The sequence below is a fragment of the Choloepus didactylus genome, chromosome 21 (assembly GCF_015220235.1).
Source record: "Choloepus didactylus isolate mChoDid1 chromosome 21, mChoDid1.pri, whole genome shotgun sequence".
Taxonomy (NCBI): Eukaryota; Metazoa; Chordata; class Mammalia; order Pilosa; family Megalonychidae; genus Choloepus; species Choloepus didactylus.
In genome coordinates this window covers 51408562-51419897 of record NC_051327.1, presented here as the reverse complement: position 1 = coordinate 51419897, position 11336 = coordinate 51408562, and the positions used below count along the sequence as shown (strand labels likewise).

General features: G+C 34.0%; 1 pseudogene; it reads left to right on the top strand.

Moving 5' to 3' along the window:
- The first annotated feature begins 7271 nt into the window (after positions 1-7271).
- LOC119518230 lies at positions 7272-8188 on the top strand (annotated as a pseudogene).
- Positions 8189-11336: the final 3148 nt, after the last annotated feature.

The window sequence follows — 11336 nt, the reverse complement described above, 5'->3', positions numbered from 1 at the left end:
AATATTTAAAGAAGAATTAGCATCAATCCTCCCAATATAAGAAGAGAAGAAAAAATAGAAAGAGAAAGTAATAGCTTCTTACTGATTCTATAAAGCCATTATTTCCTTGATACCAAAGCCAAGCAAAGACATCAAAAAATAGAAAACTAGAGAACAATATCCCCTTTGAATAATGATACAAAACTTGTCAATGAAGTACTAGCAAATCAAATCTAGCACTATATTAATGGAATTATACACCCTGACAAACTGTGATTCATCACAGGGATGAAAAAATGGTTTAAATTTGAAAATCAGTAAGTGTAATAAAGCATGTTAATAGAATGAAGAAAAAGAAATCATCTTATCATATCAATTTATTCAGGAAAGCATTTCAAAAGCCAACCCTCTTTCATTATTAAAAACTAATTCAACACACTAGGAAAAAGGGAAGCTACTTCTATCTAAGAGGAAACTGAAAAGTGCACAGCTGACATCATACTTAATAGTGAGACACTGAGCACTTCACTCATATAATCAGGAACAAGATGAGGTGTCTGTTCTCACCACTAATCTCAGCATCGTATTGCCAGTACTAACCAGGACCATTAGACAAGAAGAAGATGACTAAGAAGAAGAAAATTCATCCAAATTAGAAAGCAAGAATTAAAATTATCTCTATGCACAGATGACATGATTTCATATGAAGAAAATCCTAAGGCATATGTACACACACACACACACACACACACACACACACAGACACACACACACACACAGAACAATACCGGATAATAAGAGAGCTTAGCAATGTTGCAGAATTTAAGATCAACATGCAAATATCAGTTGTATTTCTATATACTAGCAATGAACAATCTGAAAATGAAATTAAGAAAACAATTCCATTTACACTACCATCAAAAAGAATAAAATTCTTAGGGATAAATTTAACCAGAAGATGCCAGGTTTGTACATAGAAATCTACAAAATATTGCTGACAAAAATTAAAGAAGACCAAAATGAGTGTTAACACATCCTGCATTCCATTCATGGATTGAAGACAATATAATTAAGATGGCATTATCCCCCATAATGATTTCTAAATTCAGTGAAATCCCTTTCAAAATCCAAACTGCCAATCTAAAATAATTGAAAAGCTGATATTGAAATTCATAGGGAATTTCAAATAACCTTGAATAGCCAGAATAATCTGGAAAAAGAAGACCGAATTTGGAGAACTCACACATCCTGGCCTCAAAACTTACTATGAAGCTACAATTTTGAAAACAATGATACCGGAAAAAGTATAGACAAATAGATTGATAGAATAAAATTGCACTTTCAGAATTAAATCCATATACATATATATATATATATATATATATGGTGAAGTGATTTTCAGGCGGTTCCAATACCACAAAATAGGTAATAAATAGTCTTCTCAATAAATGGTTCTGGGACAACTAGATATCTGCCAACAAATGAAATATCCAGAACCCCACCTAGCACCAAATATGAAAATTAACTCAAAGTGAATCAATGGTCTACCTTGAGAGCTAAAACCATAAAACTCTGTGAGGAAAAAACAGAGGAAAATCTTAAAGAGATTGCATTCAACAATGTATTCTATGGTATGACATCAAAACCACACATAATAAAAGAAAAAATAGCAAATAAATTTAAAAAAGATAACAATTTGACACAAACTTGTTCAAAAAATAGAGGAGAGCCATTATGCAACTCATTGTATGAATCCAGCATTGGCTAAATCACATAACCAAATCACAATAACAAAAAAAAAAAAAAAAAAAAAATGACAGGCACATGTCCTTTACAAACATATATACAAAGATATTTCACAAAATATTAGGAAATCAAATCCAGCAATGTATTTTTAAAACTGAATATTGCACTGTGACCATCAGTTTATCCCAGGAATAAAAGTTTGGTTTACCATTAAAAAACCACTCAATGCAATTCACTAAAAAACTGAATAAAGAAGAAACACCTGATTTTTCAATAGAGGCACAGAAATATTTTATAACCTTAAACCCAGAATTATGATTTTTTTAAAAGTTAGTAAATGAGGAATAGAAAGGAACTTGCTCAACTTGATTGTTGCAAATTAGTTAAGCTGGATTTTAAATCTGGCTCTGGGTGGAGGTCGGGTGTTACATAATGAGAAATTGAGGCTATTGTGTATAATAAAAGTTAATGTGTTACTCAGGTCCCAGGGAAGGAGGGTTGCATGAGGAGTAGACAGGAAATGCACACAATTGAGGTGGCTCAATCAGAGGTGGGGAGCAAAGAAGCAGCAAGAGGGATCCATTGGCTTATGCCTTTATTGTGGTTCAGGGGTGGAGGTTAGTAGATTTCCTGCAGAACTCAGACACTGGTTAGTTTAAAGCAGATACACAGGAAAGGGTGAAGGGACTGGGTTCCAAGAGTGGTGGGGATGCTTAGGTTATTATTTTGTAGGAGCTGTGGGGTTTGGATGAGGTGTGTGGATGGCATGAGTGGTAGCCATATATGCAGATTTCAGCTGTAGGGGAGTTGCCACAGGGTGGGAAAGCTGCTTATTAAGTAGGCAAAAGAGCAATATTCAGGTTAGAGCCTGAGTCAAAGATGGATGCCAACCAAGGCAGCACATATATATATATGTATGTATGTATAGTTACTACACTGATGAAGAGCATCTATTTACAATTTACATCTAACTTCATCTTTAATGGTGAATACTGTCCCTCCAAGATTTGTAACAGGATAAGAATGCCCACTCTTAACATTTCTATTCAGCATTGTAACAGAGGTTCTGGCCATTACAATAAGGTAAGAAAAGGAAATAAAAGACATACTCTGGGGAAAAAGAAACAAAATTGTAAAAACATATTTATTTGCAGATAACGTGATTATGTCAGGAGAAAATTTCAGTTCTTTACAAAATGGTAAGAGGCCTAGGAAGTAATTTAGCAAGGTCACAGGATACAAAGCAAATTTGGTAAAATCAGTTGTATTTCTACAAGCAAAAAGCAATTAAAATGAAAGTAAAATCAAAATACTATTACAATACTGTTTGACAATATGAAGTATTATAGGTAAATGTTTAAAATATATTCAAGACCTGTATATGAAAATGAGAAAACAATTCTGAGAGAAATTAAAGATATAAATAAATGGAGAAATATACCATGTTGATGTATAATGTTGATAAATAATGTACCCATTATTTTTGCCATGTCAATTTTATAGATTCAATGTAATTCCAGACAAAATGCCAGGAGAATTTTTGGAAAAAAAATACAAGCTTATTTTGAAATTTATGCAGAAATTAAAAGTATGCAGAGTGGCAAATAACTCCCAAAAAAGGAACACAGTTGGATTTACTGTACCTAATTTCAAGACTTCATATGAAGCTTCAGTACAAAGACTGTGTGGAACTGGTAGTTGGCTAAAAATATACATAGTGCAACAAAATAGAAATCCCACAGACTCAAATACATGATTAATTTTACAAAAATTTTAAAATAATTCAATCGGGAAAGAATGGACTTTGCAAAAAATTTTGCTGAATCAGTTGTATATCCCTAGGGAGATAAAGAACCTCAATTATTACCTCTTACCATATACAAAAGTTAAATCAAAGTTGGTCAGAGACCTATGTGTTAAGCTAAATCTATGAAAAATGCAGAAGAAATTTTTATGATATTAAGTAAACCTGTATTTCTTAGACATGAAACAATAAACATGAACCATAAGAAAAAGATGAAAATTAAACTTGGCTAAAATCTATAAACTTCTGATCATCAAATGATACTATTTTAAAAATGAAAATGCAGCCTAGAGACTTCTAGAAAATTATATTTATATCATCTGTATGACAAAGGAAATACATATATGTAAAATCTCCCTTATGACTCAGTAATAAATTACCCAAAACCCTATTTTTAAATTGTGAACAGAACTTGAACAGAATATTTACCAATGATAATATACAAATAGCCAATAAGAACATGAAAGACAAAAGTCACCAGGAAAGTAAAATTAAACTTCCAATAATTTACCACTATGTATCCCCTAAAATGACCAAAAGGAAACCCAAAATACCAAGTGATGAGGATGTACAACTGAATCTCTATTCTTTCAGTCCAGATATCTCTCCTCATTTTTAATGCTGTCTACTATTCTATAACTAGCCCATGGATATCAGAGCTAATTTTAATCTGTAGCCTTTTAAGTTTTCTGGCTACTTAAAAGCCTGCTGGAAAAATATGAAAAACAATGCTTGGGATCAAGTACTTTAAAATAGCTGCTATTATGCATAGGTCCTTAGTACTCTAGCTCTCAAGTAATCAATAGCACGTTTCCAGAAAAGATTTAAAACTTTTAAGAAAAGCTCCCCTGTGACATGAGTGAACAGGGAAACTGTATCAAAAATTCACAAACTGGAATTATATCAACCTGCTATTCACACAGTATTTATCTTTCTCAACGACAGAGTTTCAGACAGAGAACAAGTACTCTCACTTGCTTAAGTTTCCAAGTGCAGGGAATAAAATTCCCATGAATGAATGATGTTTCTCAAATTTGGCTCCTCAGAATACCTGTTTCTGAGACAAAGCCTTTCCATCAAAAGAGATAATTTATTCCTGGGAGAGCAAGCAGCACCTACAAGACCAGGTCCCTGAACTTTTATGGAAACCTTTAAATACCTATTCAATGCAAGTTGAAAATGATTTGCTGGTGCTGACCTCTCCAGAGAAAGATTCATCATGGGCAGAGTGACCCGTTTAAATGATTCCACCACACTTTCTGCCTCTTGCATTGCAGGAACAGAGCCATCCATATATAGAAGATCTTTTCCATATTACTTCAAGTGAGTCCATTCTAAATTCAAATCCTAGGTTTTCTGTGAAAAAGTTTTTCAGTTTTATATTAAAAGGAAAGATTTAGACTCATGAATATTTTCTTAAGAACTGTTGATTTTAACTAACTGAATAGTCTCTTTCCAAGTGTGTAACATCTTTCATATGAAAAGTTATTTATTCATAGAGGAGATGAGTTTGAAAGTAGGGTTTTTTGTGAATACCCCCCAAAATCATTAAGATCATCTATCAAGACTACCAAGGTAATTATTTTCAATAGTACTTTTATTTAAAAAAAAGTTTTTTAAATTAAAAAGTAAAACTTGTTACTTTCCATATTTACAAATATTTTTAAACACTTTTCAAATATAGTAACAAAGTATTTCATCCTCACCCCAATTAGTAAAACTAAAATAATTATCAAAAACCTCATTTAACAGATGAAAGCATTGAGGCTCATGGAGGTTAAGCAATTTGAAGTCTTGTAACCTAGATCTCTGACATCTGGAACCATGCTTTTATCATATGACAATCTCCTTAACTAATGAAGATTAACCATAATGATGGAAACTATTTTAAAATACTTCATATAAAGTTAAGACAGAAAAATGAATAAGAAATGACATAACAATCACCTGATTAGTTTAGTGCAAACAGTAACATGGAGAACCTTTAGTGGGATCAGCTACCCGTATGAGTTAAATAATGAGTCTCTGTGGCTTCTTTAAAAATACATTCATAGATGCTTTTCTTGAGCTTACTACATGGTTAAATGTTTCTTTGAATATGGCTTAAACATCAGTACTTCCTATCTCCTAGGTGCATACACAGTCATAAAACTGAATCTATGAAAGACCTATGTGTGTCCTCAGTACAGTCTGGATATGTACATAGATACTCTCTCAATCCTCATAAAAATCTGAGTGGTGGATATTATTATCTCATTATTCAAGAGGTAAGATAGCAAGGGACAAAGGAATGTACCCTAGGTAAAAGAAGTTGCAAGTGGAAGAACCAGGATTATGTAGTCTACATGATTCTAGAATCAATACACTTAACTACTGTGACAGTTTCAGCATTTTGCAGCATCTACATGGGGACCAACAGAGAGGGATATAGATAGGAGAGTAGAGAGCAGGGACTGAGGGAGAGGCCAAGATGAAGACACCCTTTAGTGAAAGCAGTACCACATTTCTTTCAATATTTAAGAAATCCAAGGTAGCATTAAACTTACACACACAAACATAAACTTACCTACAAAGTAATATTAAAATAACAAATATTATAATATTTAATATAATATCAAAGTAGATTATTATTTCAGCATTGCTTGTTATAACAATATAGGGCATGGTTTAAGGAATGGAATGAAAAAAAAATATTAGACCAAACAATATAAGACCTAACATTGACTCTGTCGTTTATTAGCTGCTTGATCTTGGGAAGGATGTTTCATCTCTCACTGCTTCCTATTTCTGGTGTCTAAAATAAGTATAAAATTAATAAAGATACCAATCTCAAAGGTATGTAGAGAGCATTAAATAAGCCATGCTAGCAAACCACTTAGAACACAATGTGGAGAGCTCATATTATCATTGTTACTATAACTATTAGCATTAGTATTGGATACTGTTACCTCATGTGCAAAATAGTTGAGTAATACCATCCACACAGTTTGTTACAAGGATTAATTGAAATCACATGTACAAAACTCATACCACCATGCTGTATACATAGCAAGGAATCCTTAAAATAAATATATTATTAGCTACGACAAAAGTAATTGCCTTCAGACAAGAAACATTATAAATGCAATGCCTTTTTCTTTGTTTGCTTTCATTACCATCACCCATATTCTGTTATTCCTTGAGTCAATTAAAATAAATAGTCTCCTATCTAGTTTCTCTTTCCCACTCTTCCCCCAAAATACACAAAGATCTCTACAATAGCAATATCCCAATGTTTTCCCTTCCCCAGATTCCTCTTTATGCTTCCACTCATTTTCTCAATATCTTCCATGTTTCTCTATTACCCACAGATGAAGGGTAAACATTATAACTTTATATTCATGACCTTTACATCTATCTTCTGCCAACATTTCCAAAGTCATCTGCAAATATTTATACCTGGCACTACTTCTACATTAAATTAGTATTTCTCAGTGAACACAGATGATATACTGCCCTATGTTTTTACAGAATTTCTTCATAATTATACTCTTACCAGAATTTCAACTGTAGGGAAGTTTTTAGTAAGCTTCAGGAATTCATAACATTTATTTCAATCTAAAGAAAAACTCATAAGGACCAACAAATCAATACAATATTGACATTTATTATTTCTTATAATTGGAAAGCTTAATAAATCAAAGTTGCATTAATAAAAATTGTTTTCTTTTCAGGTAATATAACTAAGAGACACCTGAAATTCATGGAGAAAAGAAACAACATGACAGAGTTTGTCCTACTGGGGCTTACAGAGAATCCAATAATGCAGAAAATCTTATTTGTTGTGTTTCTTGTCATCTACATCACCACTGTGGTAGGAAATATAGTCATTGTGGTTACCATTATTGTCAGTCCATTGTTGGGATACCCCATGTATTTTTTCCTGGCCTATCTCTCCTTTATAGATGCCGGCTACTCCTCTGTCAAAACTCCAAAGCTGGTCATAGATTCACTCCATGAAAATAAGACCATCTCATTCAGTGGATGTATGACCCAAACCTTTGGGGTACATTTCTTTGGAGGTGCTGAGGTCATCCTGCTTACTATGATGGCCTATGACCGCTATGTGGCCATATGCAAGCCCTTGCACTATATTAACCATCGTGAATCAGCAGTTGTGTGGGTTGCTCATGGGAGTGTCATGGGTGGGAGGTTTTCTTCATGCAACCATACAGATCCTCTTCATGTTCTGATTACCTTTCTGTGGGCCTAAAATCGTAGATCACTTCATGTGTGATCTGAATCCCTTGCTTAATCTTGCCTGCACTGACACCCACACTCTAGGGCTTTTTGTAGCTGCTAACAGTGGGTTCCTCTGCCTGTTAAATTTCACCTTCTTGCTTGTCTCCTATGTGGTCATTCTGCGCTTCCTAAGGAACCACAGCTTGGAGGGGAGGCACAAAGCCCTCTCAACCTGTGTCTCCCACATCACAGTGGTCATCTTATACTTTGTGCCTTGCATATTTGTGTACATGAGACATGCAGCTACTCTATCCATTGATAAAGCAGTTGCTGTATGACCCCCTTGTTAAATCCCTTAATTTATATATTAGAAATGAACAGATGAAAAATGCTGTTAGGAAACTGTGCAGTAGGAAATCTATATCAGATTACAGATAAATGTATCTGGAACTCAACAAATTTCATCTAAGGAAGGGTCAAAAAGATATTTGGGATTATCTCCACAAGGAATACTTACTAGAGAAAGAAAAAAAAAAAACAAAAGCTAATCATGACAGTTCATACTTTCTTCATTGAAGGAAGCAAAAGCACAAGAAATTGGAGAAAAATCAAACTGAAGATCTGTTTTTTTTGCATTTTTGGAAAATTCTGCCAAATTGGAGCAAACCTTTATTTGCTTCATCCATGTTTATGACTTCATAGACTCTTCCTGCAATGAAAAACAAAAATTTACAAAATATAGTGGTATTTGAAAAAAATTCTATAATAATCTGAAGAGTTAGATGCTGTTATCATTGTGTGTGGGAGGGGGGAGGGGGGTGCTGACTGAAAGGGGACCATAACAAAACAGATGCATTTTCTGACTGATTTCACAGCAGTTCTATTAACATCTATGAGACACCACCAGGCAATGATGACAGAAAGTTCAAATAATTATAATAGCAATAATTTATTAAGCCAAACACTATGCTAAGCATATTGTATATATCATTTCATTCTCTATAGATCTAAAGCTAATAATTTTTCAGTAATAACTGCTTATTTTTATATAACAAAATTCATGGTATTTGTTGCCTGCAACATCATGGTATCTAAATGTAATTCAGGCCTATACAAACAATGAGCTTTTAGTCTCTGATTTGTAGGCAGCAAAAATTATTCCACATGGGCCTCAGAAAAACTTGTATTTCTCATGTAACCCATCAAACACTTATAACCCAGAAGATACAATCTAATCAAATAATAGTTGAAAGTCAGGCAAAAATAGATATTTGTTAAATATGCAGACATACTGTATAAATACTTGCCAACAAGATGTAATTATTTTGACAAAGTACACAATAGGTGGCACACAATAATTAGTGAATGAATGTATAAGAGTATAAGTCAGACATACATTGCATAAATATATGCCAAAATAATCTTGAATGCTATTGAATGGTTGCTTACTTTGATTCAGATTCTATGGAGAAATAACACTAGATCTCATGGGGAATCACAATATTATTAAACTTGGGAATGAGAAATAAATTAAAAAAAAGATTCACAGTGAATGAGCAAATAGTTTACTTTGGTATTCTGCTGGCTGTCAGCATGATTTCATTATTTTATTAATGTGAGTTGTGTATATTGTATTTTTCTGTTACTCAGTGTACTTTTTTGTAATTCAATTTTAATGACATATATTTACATACCATGCAGTCATACAAAGCACAAAATTAATTGTTCACAGGACCATTATATAGTTGTGTGTCATCACCAAAACTATTTTTTGAACATTTTCATTACTACACACACACAAGTAATAAGAATAAAAATTAAAGTGAAAAAGAACAATTAAAGTAAAAAGGAACACTGGGTGCCTTTTTTTTTTGCCCCCATTTTTCTACTCATCCATCAATACACTAGACATAGGGAATGTGAGCCACATGGCTTTCCCAATCACATTGTCACCCCTCATAAGCTACACTGTTATACTGTCATCTTCAAGATTCAAGGGTTCTGGGCTGTAGTTTGATAGTTTCAGGTATTTACTACTAGCTATTCCAATTCATCAGAACTTGAAAAGGGTTATCTATATTGTTTGTAAGAGTGCCAACCAGAGTTACGTCTCAGCTCCTTTTGAAATCTCTCAGCCACTGAAACTTACTTCATTTCACATTCCCCTTTTGGTCAAGAAGATGTTCTCCATCCCATGATACCAGTTCCAGATTCCTCCCTGGGAGTCACACTCCATGTTGCCAGGGAGATTTACATCTCTAGGTGTCAGATCCCGCATAAGGGGGAGGGCAGTGATTTCACCCACCAAGTTAGCTTAGCTAGAGAGAGAGGGCCACATCTGAGCAACAAAGAGGCATTCAGGAAGAGATACTTAGGCACGGTTATAAGCAGGCCTAGTCTCTTCTTTGCAGTAACAGTCTTCCCAAAGGCAAGTCCCATGATAGAGGGCTCAGCCCATTAAACCACCAGTCCCCAAATAATTACATCTTGTTGGCAAGTATTTATATAGTATGTCTGCATATTTAACAAATACCTATTTTTACCTGACTATCAAATATTATTTGATTAGATTGTATCTCACAGGAGCACATCAGTAACCATCAAGGTGGGGAAGCCTAACACCCTTGCATTCTCCCCCAGCTCCTCAGGGGGGGCCCTGAATATTTTTTTTCATTTTTTTTCAAAATCAACTATAAATTATATTAAAAAATACAACAACAACAACAAAAAACATTTCAAACAAAGCAAAACAAGGGAATGAGAAAAAGACAATCAACCTAAAATAGCTACTTTACTTCCAACATGTTCCTACTCTTCGCTAAGAAAGTAATCTAATATAGCAACATTTCTGTGAACTTGTTCCTACCACACCCACCAGAAATTAACAAATCATAGTCATTCATAGGCATTCCCAGAACTTTAAAGTCACCCACATTATCTGTTCTTATTGGGTTATCATTCCCCCTTCACTAATTCCTCTCTATCACTAGGTCCCCTACATTCCACATTATAAACCATTTATTTTACATTTTTCAGTGTTCACATTTTAAATTTAGAGTTTTGTTCACTTCACCTAAATGCATCATGTGGATGCAGACTGGGTATACCCAGAGTCATGGGTGCCTCCTCTATGAGTCCTGTGGGAATCAGTTTACTTTTCAGTAACACTGCCAACTAAATGCTACTTTGTAAAAAAATGTATGGCTCAGCCTACACGAAATCAATTTTAGATTAATTTATCCCATTGCTTCCTATTTTCCTTCATTCATTAACTAACAAATGTTTTTGAGCCCAATCAACATAAAAGGTACTGTAACAATTTCTGGGTTTCAGTGACTAATAAGAAGAGATTCAGGTCTTGACATACTGCAATGTTTCAGAGAAGTTATGATCCATAAGCATGAGAGGGCATGAATTACAACATGCTGGGTGCTTTATTTAAGCACATGGGAGGAAAATCCAGCACAGGCCATGAAAGGGTCAGGAAAGGTCTCCATCATGAAAGATGTAAAAATGGGTCCTGAAGGTTGGAAAGGATTTCACAGGGTAAATAGGCATAAGATTGGGGTGAAAGGATTCCTAGGAG